Here is a 20426-nt window from a genome sequence, read left to right on the forward strand (position 1 = left end):
ATTATCTAAAAGGCAGAACTGATCCTAGATCAGCACTCCTACTCAGAGATGCTTTATGAATATGGGCCCTGCACTCTAGCAGATAACCTGCACCTCATATGTCTCCCTGATAACACAGAAACCTAATCAGTTTGTCACCTGAAGACAGTTATTGATCTCTGCAAAATGAACATTCTGACCTTTCAGGCACTCTTTTTTATTATTTATACCTTTAATCTAACATCCATTGCTGTACTATATAACATCCATTACCATCTAACATCCATTACCATCTAACATCCAATACTATATAACATCCATTACCATCTAACATCCATTACCATCTAACATCCATTACTATATAACATCCATTCCTTTACTATATAACATCCTTTACCATCTAACATCCATTCCTTTACTATATACCATCCATTACTATATAACATCCATTACCATCTAATATCCATTACCATCTAACATCCATTAATAATTGGTTTTACATCCATTCCTTTACTATATAACATCCTTTGCTATATAACATCCAATACTATATAACATCCATTACCATCTAACATCCATTACCATCTAACATCCATTACTATATAACATCCATTCCTTTACTATATAACATCCTTTACCATCTAACATCCATTCCTTTACTATATACCATCCATTACCATCTAACATCCATTACCATCTAACATCCATTACCATCTAATATCCTTTACCATCTAATATCCTTTACCATCTAATATCCTTTACCATCTAACATCCATTACCATCTAACATCCATTACCATCTAACATCCATTACTATATAACATCCATTCCTTTACCATCTAATATCCATTACCATCTAACATCCATTACCATCTAACATCCATTACCATCTAACATCCATTACCATCTAACATCCATTACCATCTAACATCCTTTACCATCTAACATCCATTACCATCTAACGTCCATTCCTTTACCATCTAACATCCATTAATAATTGGTTTTACATCCATTCTATAAAGTTGCAAAAAGAACATGACAACTTCACTCGGCTTCACTCATGTATAAAATTCATGTTTTCAATTTTAATACAAAAATAGGAACAAAAATAAAAAATTAATGAAATCTCTGTTTTTGAAAAGATGTGGTTAAATATTTAGAATAATTTATATTCATAAAATTATAAACTGGTATGGTCTTGAGAGAACAATAATTAATTCCAAATACTCTTGCTCAAAGTGCAATGATACTCAGTTTTATTTGGTACCAAAGGAATGAGAAAAAGAAATATCTAGGATGATTAATGAATTCAACTCAGTGCATGACTGTGTCTGAAATGGCACCCTATTCCCTATATAGTGCGCTATTTCTGACCAGAGCCCTATGCGCCCTGGTCAAAAGTAGTGCACTGTATAGAGTGCATAGGGTGCTATTTCAGACATGCGCCAAAATGTCTGATCTCGCATCGATAGAGATACATTAACTTATGACTCAGCAAATTAGCTCAGCAGCTGAACATTGACTTATTGACATCAGTAGAACAACGTGTTCAATCAGCTGATGTAGAAGATAGGAATACAATGAAAAGGCTATTAGCACAATAGAGGATAACATCAGGATGAACATCAGGATGAACATCAGGAATATCACAGCCCTTAATCTGGATACAACGGTCTTGCAGTAAAGCATATAATTTATTTGTCCTTTATTTAACCAGAAAAGACACTGAGATTAACATCTCTTTTTCAAGTGATCCCTGGCCATCTAACCACACACAAAGACACATTGAGATTAACATCTCTTTTTCAAGTGATCCCTGGCCATCTAACACACAGAGACAAATTGAGATGAACATCTCTTTTTCAAGTGATCCCTGGCCATCTAACAACACACAGAGACACATTGAGATTAACATCTCTTTTTCAAGTGATCCCTGGCCATCTAACACACAGAGACACAAAGACACATTGAGATTAACATCTCTTTTTCAAGTGATCCCTGGCCATCTAACCACACACAGAGACACATTGAGATTAACATCTCTCTTTCAAGTGATCCCTGGCCATCTAACAACACACAGAGACAAATTGAGATTAACATCTCTTTTTCAAGTGATCCCTGGCCATCTAACAACACACAGAGACACATTGAGATTAACATCTCTTTTTCAAGTGATCCCTGGCCATCTAACAACACATTGTGGCAACACTTTGCCAACAGGTATAACACGTTATTACATTTACAATATTTTATGATACAGATTATAACATTATATTAGACATATTTAATGATGTATCTCTAATGTAGCACATGTTTAACTGATTCAAAATGTATTTAGTCGTGATCAGTATTTAGTTGTGATCAGTATTTAGTCGAGATCAGTATTTAGTCGAGATCAGTATTTAGTCGAGATCAGTATTTAGTCGAGATCAGTATTTAGTCGAGATCAGTATTTAGGTGTGATCAGTATTTTGTTGTGATCAGTATTTAGTCCACAGGGTCAGTGGGAGCCCCAGTCAACCCCAGCATGTGTTTTATACCTACTAACCACAGGGTCAGTGGGAGCCCCAGTCAACCCCAGCATGTGCTTTATACCTACTAACCACAGGGTCAGTGGGAGCCCCAGTCAACCCCAGCATGTGTTTTATACCTACTAACCACAGGGTCAGTGGGAGCCCCAGTCAACCCCAGCATGTGTTTTATACCTACTAACCACAGGGTCAGTGGGAGCCCCAGTCAACCCCAGCATGTGTTTTATACCTACTAACCACAGGGTCAGTGGAAGCCCCAGTCAACCCCAGCATGTGTTTTATACCTACTAACCACAGGGTCAGTGGGAGCCCCAGTCAACCCCAGCATGTGTTTTATACCTACTAACCACAGGGTCAGTGGGAGCCCCAGTCAACCCCAGCATGTGTGTGAGGCTGTGAGCCTCAGAAGCCATAGAAATATAATTATTACTAGAATGGATAAGGGCAATTCCACGGTAACCAAGCGCATATGCAAAGTTTGGTAATAGAATGAGGGCACCAACAGCACAAACCGTCATTCTGTTACCAAACTTTTCATCTGCACTGTTCTTCAAGTAGATTTTCATAGGAAATTGTTAAAAGTGGGTCTTGTGCATAGAGTTGTATGGTTTGTTTAACAGTGCAATCATTTGTGTTTGTTTGAAAGACATTTGAAAGTGAAAAATCGGAGTCTTGGCGTCACTCTATTACCTTGGAATTACCCATAAGCCCCCTCATGGGTATAGTCAATACGGCTGCCGGTCCACAAGTGACAGAAATGTTGACTTGAATGTGGCGTACCGTTCTAGTAATTATATTTCTATAGTACTAACCCTACTCAATACCCTAGCATGTGCACATGTTGACTTGAATGGGGCGTACCGTTCTAGTAATTACATTTCTATAGTACTAACCCTACTCAGTACCCTAGCATGTGTACATGTTGACTTGAATGTGGCGTACCATTCTAGTAATTACATTTCTATAGTACTAACCCTACTCAGTACCCTAGCATGTGTACATGTTGACTTGAATGTGGCGTACCGTTCTAGTAATTATATTTCTATAGTACTAACCCTACTCAATACCCTAGCATGTGTACATGTTGACTTGAATGTGGCGTACCGTTCTAGTAATTACATTTCTATAGTACCAACCCTACTCCATACCCTAGCATGTGTACATGTTGACTTGAATGTGGCGTACCGTTCTAGTAATTACATTTCTATAGTACTAACCCTACTCCATACCCTAGCATGTGTATATGCCTCGGAAGCAGCATTGGGGTCAATTCCATTTCAATTCGAGTCAATACAGAAAGTAAACCAAATTCCAATTCCAATTTTTCCTCATGGAAAAGCATTAAAGAGAATTTGAATTTCAGGGAACTTTTTGAATTGACTGAAATGTAAATGGTATTGACCCAACCCTGCTCATAGGACAGTGGCTCTAGTCAGTAGCCAGTATGTGTAGTAAGACAGTAGACAGCTCTAGTCAGTAGCCAGTATGTGTAGTAAGACAGTAGACAACTCTAGTCAGTAGCCAGTATGTGTAGTAAGACAGTAGACAGCTCTAGTCAGAATGTGTAGTAAGACAGTAGACAGCTCTAGTCAGTAACCAGTATGTGTAGTAAGACAGTAGACAGCTCTAGTCAGTAGCCAGTATGTGTAGTAAGACAGTAGACAGCTCTAGTCAGTATGTGTAGTAAGACAGTAGACAGCTCTAGTCAGTAGCCAGTATGTGTAGTAAGACAGTAGACAGCTCTAGTCAGTAACCAGTATGTGTAGTAAGACAGTAGACAGCTCTAGTCAGTAGCCAGTATGTGTAGTAAGACAGTAGACAGCTCTAGTCAGTAGCCAGTATGTGTAGTAAGACAGTAGACAGCTCTAGTCAGTATGTGTAGTAAGACAGTAGACAGCTCTAGTCAGTAGCCAGTATGTGTAGTAAGACAGTAGACAGCTCTAGTCAGTAACCAGTATGTGTAGTAAGACAGTAGACAGCTCTAGTCAGTAGCCAGTATGTGTAGTAAGACAGTAGACAGCTCTAGTCAGTAGCCAGTATGTGTAGTAAGACAGTAGACAGCTCTAGTCAGTATGTGTAGTAAGACAGTAGACAGCTCTAGTCAGTAACCAGTATGTGTAGTAAGACAGTAGACAGCTCTAGTCAGTAGCCAGTATGTGTAGTAAGACAGTAGACAGCTCTAGTCAGTATGTGTAGTAAGACAGTAGACAGCTCTAGTCAGTAACCAGTATGTGTAGTAAGACAGTAGACAGCTCTAGTCAGTAGCCAGTATGTGTAGTAAGACAGTAGACAGCTCTAGTCAGTAGCCAGTATGTGTAGTAAGACAGTAGATAGCTCTAGTCAGTATGTGTAGTAAGACAGTAGACAGCTCTAGTCAGTAGCCAGTATGTGTAGTAAGACAGTAGACAGCCCTAGTCAGTAGCCAGTGTGTGCAGTAAGACAGTAGACAGCTCTAGTCAGTAGCCATTATGTGTAGTAAGACAGTAGACAGCTCTAGTCAGTAGCCAGTATGTGTTGTAAGACAGTAGACAGCTCTAGTCAGTAGCCAGTATGTGTAGTAAGACAGTAGACAGCTCTAGTCAGTATGTGTAGTAAGACAGTAGACAGCTCTAGTCAGTAGCCAGTATGTGTAGTAAGACAGTAGACAGCTCTAGTCAGTAACCAGTATGTGTAGTAAGACAGTAGACAGCTCTAGTCAGTAACCAGTATGTGTAGTAAGACAGTAGACAGCTATAGTCAGTAGCCAGTATGTGTAGTAAGACAGTAGACAGCTCTAGTCAGTAGCCAGTATGTGTAGTAAGACAGTAGACAGCTCTAGTCAGTATGTGTAGTAAGACAGTAGACAGCTCTAGTCAGTAGCCAGTATGTGTAGTAAGACAGTAGACAGCTCTAGTCAGTAACCAGTATGTGTAGTAAGACAGTAGACAGCTCTAGTCAGTAACCAGTATGTGTAGTAAGACAGTAGACAGCTCTAGTCAGTAGCCAGTATGTGTAGTAAGACAGTAGACAGCTCTAGTCAGTAGCCAGTATGTGTAGTAAGACAGTAGACAGCTCTAGTCAGTATGTGTAGTAAGACAGTAGACAGCTCTAGTCAGTAGCCAGTATGTGTAGTAAGACAGTAGACAGCTCTAGTCAGTATGTGTAGTAAGACAGTAGACAGCTCTAGTCAGTAGCCAGTATGTGCAGTAAGACAGTAGACAGCTCTAGTCAGTTACCAGTAAGTGTAGTAAGACAGTAGACAGCTCTAGTCAGTTACCAGTATGTGTAGTAAGACAGTAGACAGCTCTAGTCAGTAGCCAGTATGTGTAGTAAGACAGTAGACAGCTCTAGTCAGTAGCCAGTATGTGTAGTAAGACAGTAGACAGCTCTAGTCAGTATGTGTAGTAAGACAGTAGACAGCTCTAGTCAGTAGCCAGTATGTGTAGTAAGACAGTAGACAGCTCTAGTCAGTAGTCAGTATGTGTAATAAGACAGTAGACAGCTCTAGTCAGTAACCAGTATGTGTAGTAAGACAGTAGACAGCTCTAGTCAGTATGTGTAGTAAGACAGTAGACAGCTCTAGTCAGTAGCCAGTATGTGTAGTAAGACAGTAGACAGCTCTAGTCAGTAGCCAGTATGTGTAGTTAGACAGTAGACAGCTCTAGTCAGTATGTGTAGTAAGACAGTAGACAGCTCTAGTCAGTAAGTAAGACAGTAGACAGTAGTCAGTAGTAGTAAGACAGTAGACAGCTCTAGTCAGTAGCCAGTATGTGTAGTAAGACAGTAGACAGCTCTAGTCAGTATGTGTAGTAAGACAGTAGACAGCTCTAGTCAGTAACCAGTATGTGTAGTAAGACAGTAGACAGCTCTAGTCAGTAGCCAGTATGTGTAGTAAGACAGTAGACAGCTCTAGTGTAACCAGTAGTAAGACAGTAGACAGCTCTAGTCAGTAGCCAGTAGTGTAGTAAGACAGTAGACAGCTCTAGTCAGTATGTGTAGTAAGACAGTAGACAGCTCTAGTCAGTAGCCAGTATGTGTAGTAAGACAGTAGACAGCTCTAGTCAGTAACCAGTATGTGTAGTAAGACAGTAGACAGCTCTAGTCAGTAACCAGTATGTGTAGTAAGACAGTAGACAGCTCTAGTCAGTAGCCAGTAGTGTCAGTAGACAGCTCTAGTCAGTGTAGTAAGTACAGTAGACAGCTCTAGTCAGTAACCAGTATGTGTAGTAAGACAGTAGACAGCTCTAGTCAGTATGTGTAGTAAGACAGTAGACAGCTCTAGTCAGTAGCCAGTATGTGTAGTAAGACAGTAGACAGCTCTAGTCAGTAGCCAGTATGTGTAGTAAGACAGTAGACAGCTCTAGTCAGTATGTGTAGTAAGACAGTAGACAGCTCTAGTCAGTAGTCAGTAGTATGTGTAGTACAGTAGACAGCTATGTGTAGTAAGACAGTAGACAGCTCTAGTCAGTAACCAGTATGTGTAGTAAGACAGTAGACAGCTCTAGTCAGTAACCAGTATGTGTAGTAAGACAGTAGACAGCTATAGTCAGTAGCCAGTATGTGTAGTAAGACAGTAGACAGCTCTAGTCAGTAGCCAGTATGTGTAGTAAGACAGTAGACAGCTCTAGTCAGTATGTGTAGTAAGACAGTAGACAGCTCTAGTCAGTAGCCAGTATGTGTAGTAAGACAGTAGACAGCTCTAGTCAGTAACCAGTATGTGTAGTAAGACAGTAGACAGCTCTAGTCAGTAACCAGTATGTGTAGTAAGACAGTAGACAGCTCTAGTCAGTAGCCAGTATGTGTAGTAAGACAGTAGACAGCTCTAGTCAGTAGCCAGTATGTGTAGTAAGACAGTAGACAGCTCTAGTCAGTATGTGTAGTAAGACAGTAGACAGCTCTAGTCAGTAGCCAGTATGTGTAGTAAGACAGTAGACAGCTCTAGTCAGTATGTGTAGTAAGACAGTAGACAGCTCTAGTCAGTAGCCAGTATGTGCAGTAAGACAGTAGACAGCTCTAGTCAGTTACCAGTAAGTGTAGTAAGACAGTAGACAGCTCTAGTCAGTTACCAGTATGTGTAGTAAGACAGTAGACAGCTCTAGTCAGTAGCCAGTATGTGTAGTAAGACAGTAGACAGCTCTAGTCAGTAGCCAGTATGTGTAGTAAGACAGTAGACAGCTCTAGTCAGTAACCAGTATGTGTAGTAAGACAGTAGACAGCTCTAGTCAGTAGCCAGTATGTGTAGTAAGACAGTAGACAGCTCTAGTCAGTAGTCAGTATGTGTAGTAAGACAGTAGACAGCTCTAGTCAGTAAGAAAGACCAGTATGTGTAGTAAGACAGTAGACAGCTCTAGTCAGTAGCCAGTATGTGTAGTAAGACAGTAGACAGCTCTAGTCAGTATGTGTAGTAAGACAGTAGACAGCTCTAGTCAGTAACCAGTATGTGTAGTAAGACAGTAGACAGCTCTAGTCAGTAGCCAGTATGTGTAGTAAGACAGTAGACAGCTCTAGTCAGTATGTGTAGTAAGACAGTAGACAGCTCTAGTCAGTAACCAGTATGTGTAGTAAGACAGTAGACAGCTCTAGTCAGTAGCCAGTATGTGTAGTAAGACAGTAGACAGCTCTAGTCAGTAGCCAGTATGTGTAGTAAGACAGTAGACAGCTCTAGTCAGTATGTGTAGTAAGACAGTAGACAGCTCTAGTCAGTAGCCAGTATGTGTAGTAAGACAGTAGACAGCTCTAGTCAGTAGCCAGTGTGTGCAGTAAGACAGTAGACAGCTCTAGTCAGTAGCCAGTATGTGTAGTAAGACAGTAGACAGCTCTAGTCAGTAGCCAGTATGTGTTGTAAGACAGTAGACAGCTCTAGTCAGTAGCCAGTATGTGTAGTAAGACAGTAGACAGCTCTAGTCAGTAACCAGTATGTGTAGTAAGACAGTAGACAGCTCTAGTCAGTAACCAGTATGTGTAGTAAGACAGTAGACAGCTATAGTCAGTAGCCAGTATGTGTAGTAAGACAGTAGACAGCTCTAGTCAGTAGCCAGTATGTGTAGTAAGACAGTAGACAGCTCTAGTCAGTATGTGTAGTAAGACAGTAGACAGCTCTAGTCAGTAGCCAGTATGTGTAGTAAGACAGTAGACAGCTCTAGTCAGTAACCAGTATGTGTAGTAAGACAGTAGACAGCTCTAGTCAGTAACCAGTATGTGTAGTAAGACAGTAGACAGCTCTAGTCAGTAGCCAGTATGTGTAGTAAGACAGTAGACAGCTCTAGTCAGTAGCCAGTATGTGTAGTAAGACAGTAGACAGCTCTAGTCAGTATGTGTAGTAAGACAGTAGACAGCTCTAGTCAGTAGCCAGTATGTGTAGTAAGACAGTAGACAGCTCTAGTCAGTATGTGTAGTAAGACAGTAGACAGCTCTAGTCAGTAGCCAGTATGTGCAGTAAGACAGTAGACAGCTCTAGTCAGTTACCAGTAAGTGTAGTAAGACAGTAGACAGCTCTAGTCAGTTACCAGTATGTGTAGTAAGACAGTAGACAGCTCTAGTCAGTAGTGTAGTAAGACAGTAGACAGCTCTAGTCAGTAGTAAGACAGTAGACAGCTCTAGTCAGTAGCCAGTATGTGTAGTAAGACAGTAGACAGCTCTAGTCAGTATGTGTAGTAAGACAGTAGACAGCTCTAGTCAGTAGCCAGTATGTGTAGTAAGACAGTAGACAGCTCTAGTCAGTAGTCAGTATGTGCAGTAAGACAGTAGACAGCTCTAGTCAGTAACCAGTATGTGTAGTAAGACAGTAGACAGCTCTAGTCAGTATGTGTAGTAAGACAGTAGACAGCTCTAGTCAGTAGCCAGTATGTGTAGTAAGACAGTAGACAGCTCTAGTCAGTAGCCAGTATGTGTTGTAAGACAGTAGACAGCTCTAGTCAGTAGCCAGTATGTGTAGTAAGACAGTAGACAGCTCTAGTCAGTATGTGTAGTAAGACAGTAGACAGCTCTAGTCAGTAGCCAGTATGTGTAGTAAGACAGTAGACAGCTCTAGTCAGTAACCAGTATGTGTAGTAAGACAGTAGACAGCTCTAGTCAGTAACCAGTATGTGTAGTAAGACAGTAGACAGCTATAGTCAGTAGCCAGTATGTGTAGTAAGACAGTAGACAGCTCTAGTCAGTAGCCAGTATGTGTAGTAAGACAGTAGACAGCTCTAGTCAGTATGTGTAGTAAGACAGTAGACAGCTCTAGTCAGTAGCCAGTATGTGTTGTAAGACAGTAGACAGCTCTAGTCAGTAGCCAGTATGTGTAGTAAGACAGTAGACAGCTCTAGTCAGTAACCAGTATGTGTAGTAAGACAGTAGACAGCTCTAGTCAGTAACCAGTATGTGTAGTAAGACAGTAGACAGCTATAGTCAGTAGCCAGTATGTGTAGTAAGACAGTAGACAGCTCTAGTCAGTAGCCAGTATGTGTAGTAAGACAGTAGACAGCTCTAGTCAGTATGTGTAGTAAGACAGTAGACAGCTCTAGTCAGTAGCCAGTATGTGTAGTAAGACAGTAGACAGCTCTAGTCAGTAACCAGTATGTGTAGTAAGACAGTAGACAGCTCTAGTCAGTAACCAGTATGTGTAGTAAGACAGTAGACAGCTCTAGTCAGTAGCCAGTATGTGTAGTAAGACAGTAGACAGCTCTAGTCAGTAGCCAGTATGTGTAGTAAGACAGTAGACAGCTCTAGTCAGTATGTGTAGTAAGACAGTAGACAGCTCTAGTCAGTAGCCAGTATGTGTAGTAAGACAGTAGACAGCTCTAGTCAGTATGTGTAGTAAGACAGTAGACAGCTCTAGTCAGTAGCCAGTATGTGCAGTAAGACAGTAGACAGCTCTAGTCAGTTACCAGTAAGTGTAGTAAGACAGTAGACAGCTCTAGTCAGTTACCAGTATGTGTAGTAAGACAGTAGACAGCTCTAGTCAGTAGCCAGTATGTGTAGTAAGACAGTAGACAGCTCTAGTCAGTAGCCAGTATGTGTAGTAAGACAGTAGACAGCTCTAGTCAGTATGTGTAGTAAGACAGTAGACAGCTCTAGTCAGTAGCCAGTATGTGTAGTAAGACAGTAGACAGCTCTAGTCAGTAGTCAGTATGTGCAGTAAGACAGTAGACAGCTCTAGTCAGTAACCAGTATGTGTAGTAAGACAGTAGACAGCTCTAGTCAGTATGTGTAGTAAGACAGTAGACAGCTCTAGTCAGTAGCCAGTATGTGTAGTAAGACAGTAGACAGCTCTAGTCAGTAGCCAGTATGTGTTGTAAGACAGTAGACAGCTCTAGTCAGTAGCCAGTATGTGTAGTAAGACAGTAGACAGCTCTAGTCAGTATGTGTAGTAAGACAGTAGACAGCTCTAGTCAGTAGCCAGTATGTGTAGTAAGACAGTAGACAGCTCTAGTCAGTAACCAGTATGTGTAGTAAGACAGTAGACAGCTCTAGTCAGTAACCAGTATGTGTAGTAAGACAGTAGACAGCTATAGTCAGTAGCCAGTATGTGTAGTAAGACAGTAGACAGCTCTAGTCAGTAGCCAGTATGTGTAGTAAGACAGTAGACAGCTCTAGTCAGTATGTGTAGTAAGACAGTAGACAGCTCTAGTCAGTAGCCAGTATGTGTAGTAAGACAGTAGACAGCTCTAGTCACTAACCAGTATGTGTAGTAAGACAGTAGACAGCTCTAGTCAGTAACCAGTATGTGTAGTAAGACAGTAGACAGCTCTAGTCAGTAGCCAGTATGTGTAGTAAGACAGTAGACAGCTCTAGTCAGTAGCCAGTATGTGTAGTAAGACAGTAGACAGCTCTAGTCAGTATGTGTAGTAAGACAGTAGACAGCTCTAGTCAGTAGCCAGTATGTGTAGTAAGACAGTAGACAGCTCTAGTCAGTATGTGTAGTAAGACAGTAGACAGCTCTAGTCAGATGCCAGTATGTGCAGTAAGACAGTAGACAGCTCTAGTCAGTTACCAGTAAGTGTAGTAAGACAGTAGACAGCTCTAGTCAGTAGCCAGTATGTGTAGTAAGACAGTAGACAGCTCTAGTCAGTAGCCAGTATGTGTAGTAAGACAGTAGACAGCTCTAGTCAGTATGTGTAGTAAGACAGTAGACAGCTCTAGTCAGTAGCCAGTATGTGTAGTAAGACAGTAGACAGCTCTAGTCAGTAGTCAGTATGTGTAGTAAGACAGTAGACAGCTCTAGTCAGTAACCAGTATGTGTAGTAAGACAGTAGACAGCTCTAGTCAGTATGTGTAGTAAGACAGTAGACAGCTCTAGTCAGTAGCCAGTATGTGTAGTAAGACAGTAGACAGCTCTAGTCAGTAGCCAGTATGTGTAGTAAGACAGTAGACAGCTCTAGTCAGTATGTGTAGTAAGACAGTAGACAGCTCTAGTCAGTAGCCAGTATGTGTAGTAAGACAGTAGACAGCTCTAGTCAGTAGTCAGTATGTGTAGTAAGACAGTAGACAGCTCTAGTCAGTAACCAGTATGTGTAGTAAGACAGTAGACAGCTCTAGTCAGTATGTGTAGTAAGACAGTAGACAGCTCTAGTCAGTAGCCAGTATGTGTAGTAAGACAGTAGACAGCTCTAGTCAGTAGCCAGTATGTGTAGTAAGACAGTAGACAGCTCTAGTCAGTATGTGTAGTAAGACAGTAGACAGCTCTAGTCAGTAACCAGTATGTGTAGTAAGACAGTAGACAGCTCTAGTCAGTAGCCAGTATGTGTAGTAAGACAGTAGACAGCTCTAGTCAGTATGTGTAGTAAGACAGTAGACAGCTCTAGTCAGTAACCAGTATGTGTAGTAAGACAGTAGACAGCTCTAGTCAGTAGCCAGTATGTGTAGTAAGACAGTAGACAGCTCTAGTCAGTAGCCAGTATGTGTAGTAAGACAGTAGACAGCTCTAGTCAGTATGTGTAGTAAGACAGTAGACAGCTCTAGTCAGTAGCCAGTATGTGTAGTAAGACAGTAGACAGCTCTAGTCAGTAGCCAGTGTGTGCAGTAAGACAGTAGACAGCTCTAGTCAGTAGCCAGTATGTGTAGTAAGACAGTAGACAGCTCTAGTCAGTAGCCAGTATGTGTTGTAAGACAGTAGACAGCTCTAGTCAGTAGCCAGTATGTGTAGTAAGACAGTAGACAGCTCTAGTCAGTAACCAGTATGTGTAGTAAGACAGTAGACAGCTCTAGTCAGTAACCAGTATGTGTAGTAAGACAGTAGACAGCTCTAGTCAGTAGCCAGTATGTGTAGTAAGACAGTAGACAGCTCTAGTCAGTAGCCAGTATGTGTAGTAAGACAGTAGACAGCTCTAGTCAGTATGTGTAGTAAGACAGTAGACAGCTCTAGTCAGTAGCCAGTATGTGTAGTAAGACAGTAGACAGCTCTAGTCAGTATGTGTAGTAAGACAGTAGACAGCTCTAGTCAGTAGCCAGTATGTGCAGTAAGACAGTAGACAGCTCTAGTCAGTTACCAGTAAGTGTAGTAAGACAGTAGACAGCTCTAGTCAGTTACCAGTATGTGTAGTAAGACAGTAGACAGCTCTAGTCAGTAGCCAGTATGTGTAGTAAGACAGTAGACAGCTCTAGTCAGTAGCCAGTATGTGTAGTAAGACAGTAGACAGCTCTAGTCAGTATGTGTAGTAAGACAGTAGACAGCTCTAGTCAGTAGCCAGTATGTGTAGTAAGACAGTAGACAGCTCTAGTCAGTAGTCAGTATGTGTAGTAAGACAGTAGACAGCTCTAGTCAGTAACCAGTATGTGTAGTAAGACAGTAGACAGCTCTAGTCAGTATGTGTAGTAAGACAGTAGACAGCTCTAGTCAGTAGCCAGTATGTGTGGTAAGACAGTAGACAGCTCTAGTCAGTAGCCAGTATGTGTTGTAAGACAGTAGACAGCTCTAGTCAGTAGCCAGTATGTGTAGTAAGACAGTAGACAGCTCTAGTCAGTATGTGTAGTAAGACAGTAGACAGCTCTAGTCAGTAACCAGTATGTGTAGTAAGACAGTAGACAGCTCTAGTCAGTATGTGTAGTAAGACAGTAGACAGCTCTAGTCAGTAACCAGTATGTGTAGTAAGACAGTAGACAGCTCTAGTCAGTAGCCAGTATGTGTAGTAAGACAGTAGACAGCTCTAGTCAGTATGTGTAGTAAGACAGTAGACAGCTCTAGTCAGTAACCAGTATGTGTAGTAAGACAGTAGACAGCTCTAGTCAGTAGCCAGTATGTGTAGTAAGACAGTAGACAGCTCTAGTCAGTAGCCAGTATGTGTAGTAAGACAGTAGACAGCTCTAGTCAGTATGTGTAGTAAGACAGTAGACAGCTCTAGTCAGTAGCCAGTATGTGTAGTAAGACAGTAGACAGCTCTAGTCAGTAGCCAGTGTGTGCAGTAAGACAGTAGACAGCTCTAGTCAGTAGCCAGTATGTGTAGTAAGACAGTAGACAGCTCTAGTCAGTAGCCAGTATGTGTTGTAAGACAGTAGACAGCTCTAGTCAGTAGCCAGTATGTGTAGTAAGACAGTAGACAGCTCTAGTCAGTAACCAGTATGTGTAGTAAGACAGTAGACAGCTCTAGTCAGTAACCAGTATGTGTAGTAAGACAGTAGACAGCTCTAGTCAGTAGCCAGTATGTGTAGTAAGACAGTAGACAGCTCTAGTCAGTAGCCAGTATGTGTAGTAAGACAGTAGACAGCTCTAGTCAGTATGTGTAGTAAGACAGTAGACAGCTCTAGTCAGTAGCCAGTATGTGTAGTAAGACAGTAGACAGCTCTAGTCAGTATGTGTAGTAAGACAGTAGACAGCTCTAGTCAGTAGCCAGTATGTGCAGTAAGACAGTAGACAGCTCTAGTCAGTTACCAGTAAGTGTAGTAAGACAGTAGACAGCTCTAGTCAGTTACCAGTATGTGTAGTAAGACAGTAGACAGCTCTAGTCAGTAGCCAGTATGTGTAGTAAGACAGTAGACAGCTCTAGTCAGTAGCCAGTATGTGTAGTAAGACAGTAGACAGCTCTAGTCAGTATGTGTAGTAAGACAGTAGACAGCTCTAGTCAGTAGCCAGTATGTGTAGTAAGACAGTAGACAGCTCTAGTCAGTAGTCAGTATGTGTAGTAAGACAGTAGACAGCTCTAGTCAGTAACCAGTATGTGTAGTAAGACAGTAGACAGCTCTAGTCAGTATGTGTAGTAAGACAGTAGACAGCTCTAGTCAGTAGCCAGTATGTGTGGTAAGACAGTAGACAGCTCTAGTCAGTAGCCAGTATGTGTTGTAAGACAGTAGACAGCTCTAGTCAGTAGCCAGTATGTGTAGTAAGACAGTAGACAGCTCTAGTCAGTATGTGTAGTAAGACAGTAGACAGCTCTAGTCAGTAGCCAGTATGTGTAGTAAGACAGTAGACAGCTCTAGTCAGTAACCAGTATGTGTAGTAAGACAGTAGACAGCTCTAGTCAGTAACCAGTATGTGTAGTAAGACAGTAGACAGCTATAGTCAGTAGCCAGTATGTGTAGTAAGACAGTAGACAGCTCTAGTCAGTAGCCAGTATGTGTAGTAAGACAGTAGACAGCTCTAGTCAGTATGTGTAGTAAGACAGTAGACAGCTCTAGTCAGTAACCAGTATGTGTAGTAAGACAGTAGACAGCTCTAGTCAGTAACCAGTATGTGTAGTAAGACAGTAGACAGCTCTAGTCAGTAGCCAGTATGTGTAGTAAGACAGTAGACAGCTCTAGTCAGTAGCCAGTATGTGTAGTAAGACAGTAGACAGCTCTAGTCAGTATGTGTAGTAAGACAGTAGACAGCTCTAGTCAGTAGCCAGTATGTGTAGTAAGACAGTAGACAGCTCTAGTCAGTATGTGTAGTAAGACAGTAGACAGCTCTAGTCAGTAGCCAGTATGTGCAGTAAGACAGTAGACAGCTCTAGTCAGTTACCAGTAAGTGTAGTAAGACAGTAGACAGCTCTAGTCAGTTACCAGTATGTGTAGTAAGACAGTAGACCGCTCTAGTCAGTAGCCAGTATGTGTAGTAAGACAGTAGACAGCTCTAGTCAGTAGCCAGTATGTGTAGTAAGACAGTAGACAGCTCTAGTCAGTATGTGTAGTAAGACAGTAGACAGCTCTAGTCAGTAGCCAGTATGTGTAGTAAGACAGTAGACAGCTCTAGTCAGTAGTCAGTATGTGTAGTAAGACAGTAGACAGCTCTAGTCAGTAACCAGTATGTGTAGTAAGACAGTAGACAGCTCTAGTCAGTATGTGTAGTAAGACAGTAGACAGCTCTAGTCAGTAGCCAGTATGTGTAGTAAGACAGTAGACAGCTCTAGTCAGTAGCAGTATGTGTAGTAAGACAGTAGACAGCTCTAGTCAGTATGTGTAGTAAGACAGTAGACAGCTCTAGTCAGTAACCAGTATGTGTAGTAAGACAGTAGACAGCTCTAGTCAGTAGCCAGTATGTGTAGTAAGACAGTAGACAGCTCTAGTCAGTATGTGTAGTAAGACAGTAGACAGCTCTAGTCAGTAACCAGTATGTGTAGTAAGACAGTAGACAGCTCTAGTCAGTAGCCAGTATGTGTAGTAAGACAGTAGACAGCTCTAGTCAGTAGCCAGTATGTGTAGTAAGACAGTAGACAGCTCTAGTCAGTATGTGTAGTAAGACAGTAGACAGCTCTAGTCAGTAGCCAGTATGTGTAGTAAGACAGTAGACAGCTCTAGTCAGTAGCCAGTGTGTGCAGTAAGACAGTAGACAGCTCTAGTCAGTAGCCAGTATGTGTAGTAAGACAGTAGACAGCTCTAGTCAGTAGCCAGTATGTGTTGTAAGACAGTAGACAGCTCTAGTCAGTAGCCAGTATGTGTAGTAAGACAGTAGACAGCTCTAGTCAGTAACCAGTATGTGTAGTAAGACAGTAGACAGCTCTAGTCAGTAACCAGTATGTGTAGTAAGACAGTAGACAGCTCTAGTCAGTAGCCAGTATGTGTAGTAAGACAGTAGACAGCTCTAGTCAGTAGCCAGTATGTGTAGTAAGACAGTAGACAGCTCTAGTCAGTATGTGTAGTAAGACAGTAGACAGCTCTAGTCAGTAGCCAGTATGTGTAGTAAGACAGTAGAAAGCTCTAGTCAGTATGTGTAGTAAGACAGTAGACAGCTCTAGTCAGTAGCCAGTATGTGCAGTAAGACAGTAGACAGCTCTAGTCAGTTACCAGTAAGTGTAGTAAGACAGTAGACAGCTCTAGTCAGTTACCAGTATGTGTAGTAAGACAGTAGACAGCTCTAGTCAGTAGCCAGTATGTGTAGTAAGACAGTAGACAGCTCTAGTCAGTAGCCAGTATGTGTAGTAAGACAGTAGACAGCTCTAGTCAGTATGTGTAGTAAGACAGTAGACAGCTCTAGTCAGTAGCCAGTATGTGTAGTAAGACAGTAGACAGCTCTAGTCAGTAGTCAGTATGTGTAGTAAGACAGTAGACAGCTCTAGTCAGTAACCAGTATGTGTAGTAAGACAGTAGACAGCTCTAGTCAGTATGTGTAGTAAGACAGTAGACAGCTCTAGTCAGTAGCCAGTATGTGTAGTAAGACAGTAGACAGCTCTAGTCAGTAGCCAGTATGTGTAGTAAGACAGTAGACAGCTCTAGTCAGTATGTGTAGTAAGACAGTAGACAGCTCTAGTCAGTAGCCAGTATGTGTAGTAAGACAGTAGACAGCTCTAGTCAGTAGCCAGTATGTGTAGTAAGACAGTAGACAGCTCTAGTCAGTAGCCAGTATGTGTAGTAAGACAGTAGAGAGCTCTAGTCAGTATGTGTAGTAAGACAGTAGACAGCTCTAGTCAGTAGCCAGTATGTGTAGTAAGACAGTAGACAGCTCTAGTCAGTAACCAGTATGTGTAGTAAGACAGTAGACAGCTCTAGTCAGTTACCAGTATGTGTCGTAAGACAGTAGACAGCTCTAGTCAGTAGTCAGTATGTGTAGTAAGACAGTAGACAGCTCTAGTCAGTTACCAGTATGTGTAGTAAGACAGTAGACAGCTCTAGTCAGTAGCCATTATGCGTAGTAAGACAGTAGACAGCTCTAGTCAGTAGCCAGTATGTGTAGTAAGACAGTAGACAGCTCTAGTCAGTAGCCAGTATATGTGTAGTAAGACAGTAGACAGCTCTAGTCAGTATGTGTAGTAAGACAGTAGACAGCTCTAGTCAGTAACCAGTATGTGTAGTAAGACAGTAGACAGCTCTAGTCAGTAGCCAGTATGTGTAGTAAGACAGTAGACAGCTCTAGTCAGTAGCCAGTATGTGTAGTAAGACAGTAGACAGCTCTAGTCAGTATGTGTAGTAAGACAGTAGACAGCTCTAGTCATTAGCCAGTATGTGTAGTAAGACAGTAGACAGCTCTAGTCAGTAGCCAGTATGTGTAGTAAGACAGTAGACAGCTCTAGTCAGTAGCCAGTATATGTGTAGTAAGACAGTAGACAGCTGTAGTCAGTATGTGTAGTAAGACAGTAGACAGCTCTAGTCAGTAGCCAGTATGTGTAGTAAGACAGTAGACAGCTCTAGTCAGTTACCAGTATGTGTAGTAAGACAGTAGACAGCTCTAGTCAGTAGCCAGTATGTGTAGTAAGACAGTAGACAGCTCTAGTCAGTAGCCAGCATGTGTAGTAAGACAGTAGACAGCTCTAGTCAGTAGCCAGTATGTGTAGTAAGACAGTAGACAGCTCTAGTCAGTAGCCAGTATGTGTAGTAAGACAGTAGACAGCTCTAGTCAGTAGCCAGTATGTGTAGTAAGACAGTAGACAGCTCTAGTCAGTTACCAGTATGTGTAGTAAGACAGTAGACAGCTCTAGTCAGTAGCCAGTATGCGTAGTAAGACAGTAGACAGCTCTAGTCAGTAGCCAGTATGCGTAGTAAGACAGTAGACAGCTCTAGTCAGTAGCCAGTATGTGTAGTAAGACAGTAGACAGCTCTAGTCAGTAGCCAGTATGTGTAGTAAGACAGTAGACAGCTCTAGTCAGTAGCCAGTATGTGTAGTAAGACAGTAGACAGCTCTAGTCAGTAGCCAGTATGTGTAGTAAGACAGTAGACAGCTCTAGTCAGTAGCCAGTATGTGTAGTAAGACAGTAGACAGCTCTAGTCAGTAGCCAGTATGTGTAGTAAGACAGTAGACAGCTCTAGTCAGTAGCCAGTATGTGTGCTAGCCAGGGAAGATCAGAGAGACCTGTTCACTCTTACAAAAAAGGCTTCCAAAAGGGTTATGTGGCTGTAGCCCATAAGATAACCCTTTTTGGTTCCCAATAGTACTCTTTTGGGTTCCATGTAAAACCCTCTGTGGAAAGGGTTCTACATGGAAACCAAAGGGTTCAACCTGGAACCAAAATGGGTTCGTCAAAGGGTTCTCCTATGGGAACAACCGAATAACCATTTTTGGTTCTAGATAGCACCTACAGCCAGGGAGATGTCAGGTATCATTAGAGTTCTGATTTCTCTCTCTCTCTAGCTGAGAGGGGAAACTCTGCCCTTCCCCTCCACCCTCTCTCACATCTCCAGGGTCTCAATTTCTCTATTGCTGTCAAATGATAAAGGTTTGCAGTAGCAGGGTGGTAGTGGTGGTGTGATGGAGGGGTCAGACACAGAATCCAAAGAGTTCAGATTGGCAGGGTGGTAGTAGGTGGGAGGTGGGGATGGAGGGGGTTAGACACAGAATCCAAAGAGTTCAGAGTAGCAGGGTGGTAGTAGGGTGGTGTGGGGGGATGGAGGAATTTGACAGAATCCAAAGAGTTCAGAGTAGCAGGGTGGTAGCAGGGTGGTGTGGGGGGATGGTGGAATTCGACAGAATCCAAAGAGTTCAGAGTAGCAGGGTGGTAGTAGGTGGGGATGGAGGGGTCAGACATAGAATCCTAAGAGTTCAGAGTGGTAGTAGGGTGGTGTGGGGCGATGGAGGGGGTTAGACACAGAATCTGGCATCTGCGATGTGAGTAGCAAGGTCATCCTGTCATTTGCAGCGAGGGTTAAAGGTGATCATGGGCGAGCTTTGGGATGATCAACGCCAAGCTGCTCGTATAGATCATTTCATTAGACACACTATGAATAATTGACATCCTTTATTATACCAAACCTGTCTGTCTGTCTGTGTTTGTCTCTCTCTCTCTCTGTTTCTCTCACTCACTCAACTGGTGTTGTGGGGCTACGTCCCAAATTGAACCCTATTCCATATGAAGTGTACTACTCTTGACCAGGGCCCACAATGTAGGGAATAGGGTTCCATTTGGGACAGTCATGGTGTCAGTCACTCAGCGTGGATTACTATTTTTAATCCTAATTCCCAATTTGTATTAAATCTTTATTCCTCTGAGGCCTTTGGTTGAAAAGAGGAAGTGATCCCAAGAGGGGCTGTAGGCTACAGAGGGAACTACTGAGACAGTGTGGAGGTCTGGGAGAGTTACAGTATATCCTCTTCACATGAATGAGCTGAGCCTAACCGAGCCAAGCTGTACTGTGCTGGTTTGGTTACGGATCCACCACCTTAGTTGTTGGAAACGTGCAGGAATGGACAATGTGAAAGGAAGATACAGTGAGGCAAAAAAGTATTTAGTCAGCCACCAATTGTGCAAGTTCTCCCACTTAAAAAGATGAGAGAGGCCTGTCATTTTAGTCTTATGTACACTTCAACTATGACAGACAAAATGAGAAAAAAAAACCAGAAAATCACATTGTAGGATTTTTTATGAATTTATTTGCAAATTATGGTGGAAAATAAGTATTTGGTCACCTACAAACAAGCAAGATTTCTGGCTCTCACAGACCTGTAACTTCTTCTTTAATTAATGGCACCTGTTTGAACTTGTTATCAGTATAAAAGACACCTGTCCACAACCTCAAACAGACCTAGTAAATGACCCGCAGAGAGCTGGGACCAAAGTAACAAAGCCTACCATCAGTAACACACTACGCCGCCAGGGACTCAAATCCTGCAGTGCCA

The sequence above is a fragment of the Oncorhynchus clarkii genome, chromosome 1, assembly GCF_045791955.1.
Source record: "Oncorhynchus clarkii lewisi isolate Uvic-CL-2024 chromosome 1, UVic_Ocla_1.0, whole genome shotgun sequence".
NCBI classification, from domain to species: Eukaryota; Metazoa; Chordata; class Actinopteri; order Salmoniformes; family Salmonidae; genus Oncorhynchus; species Oncorhynchus clarkii.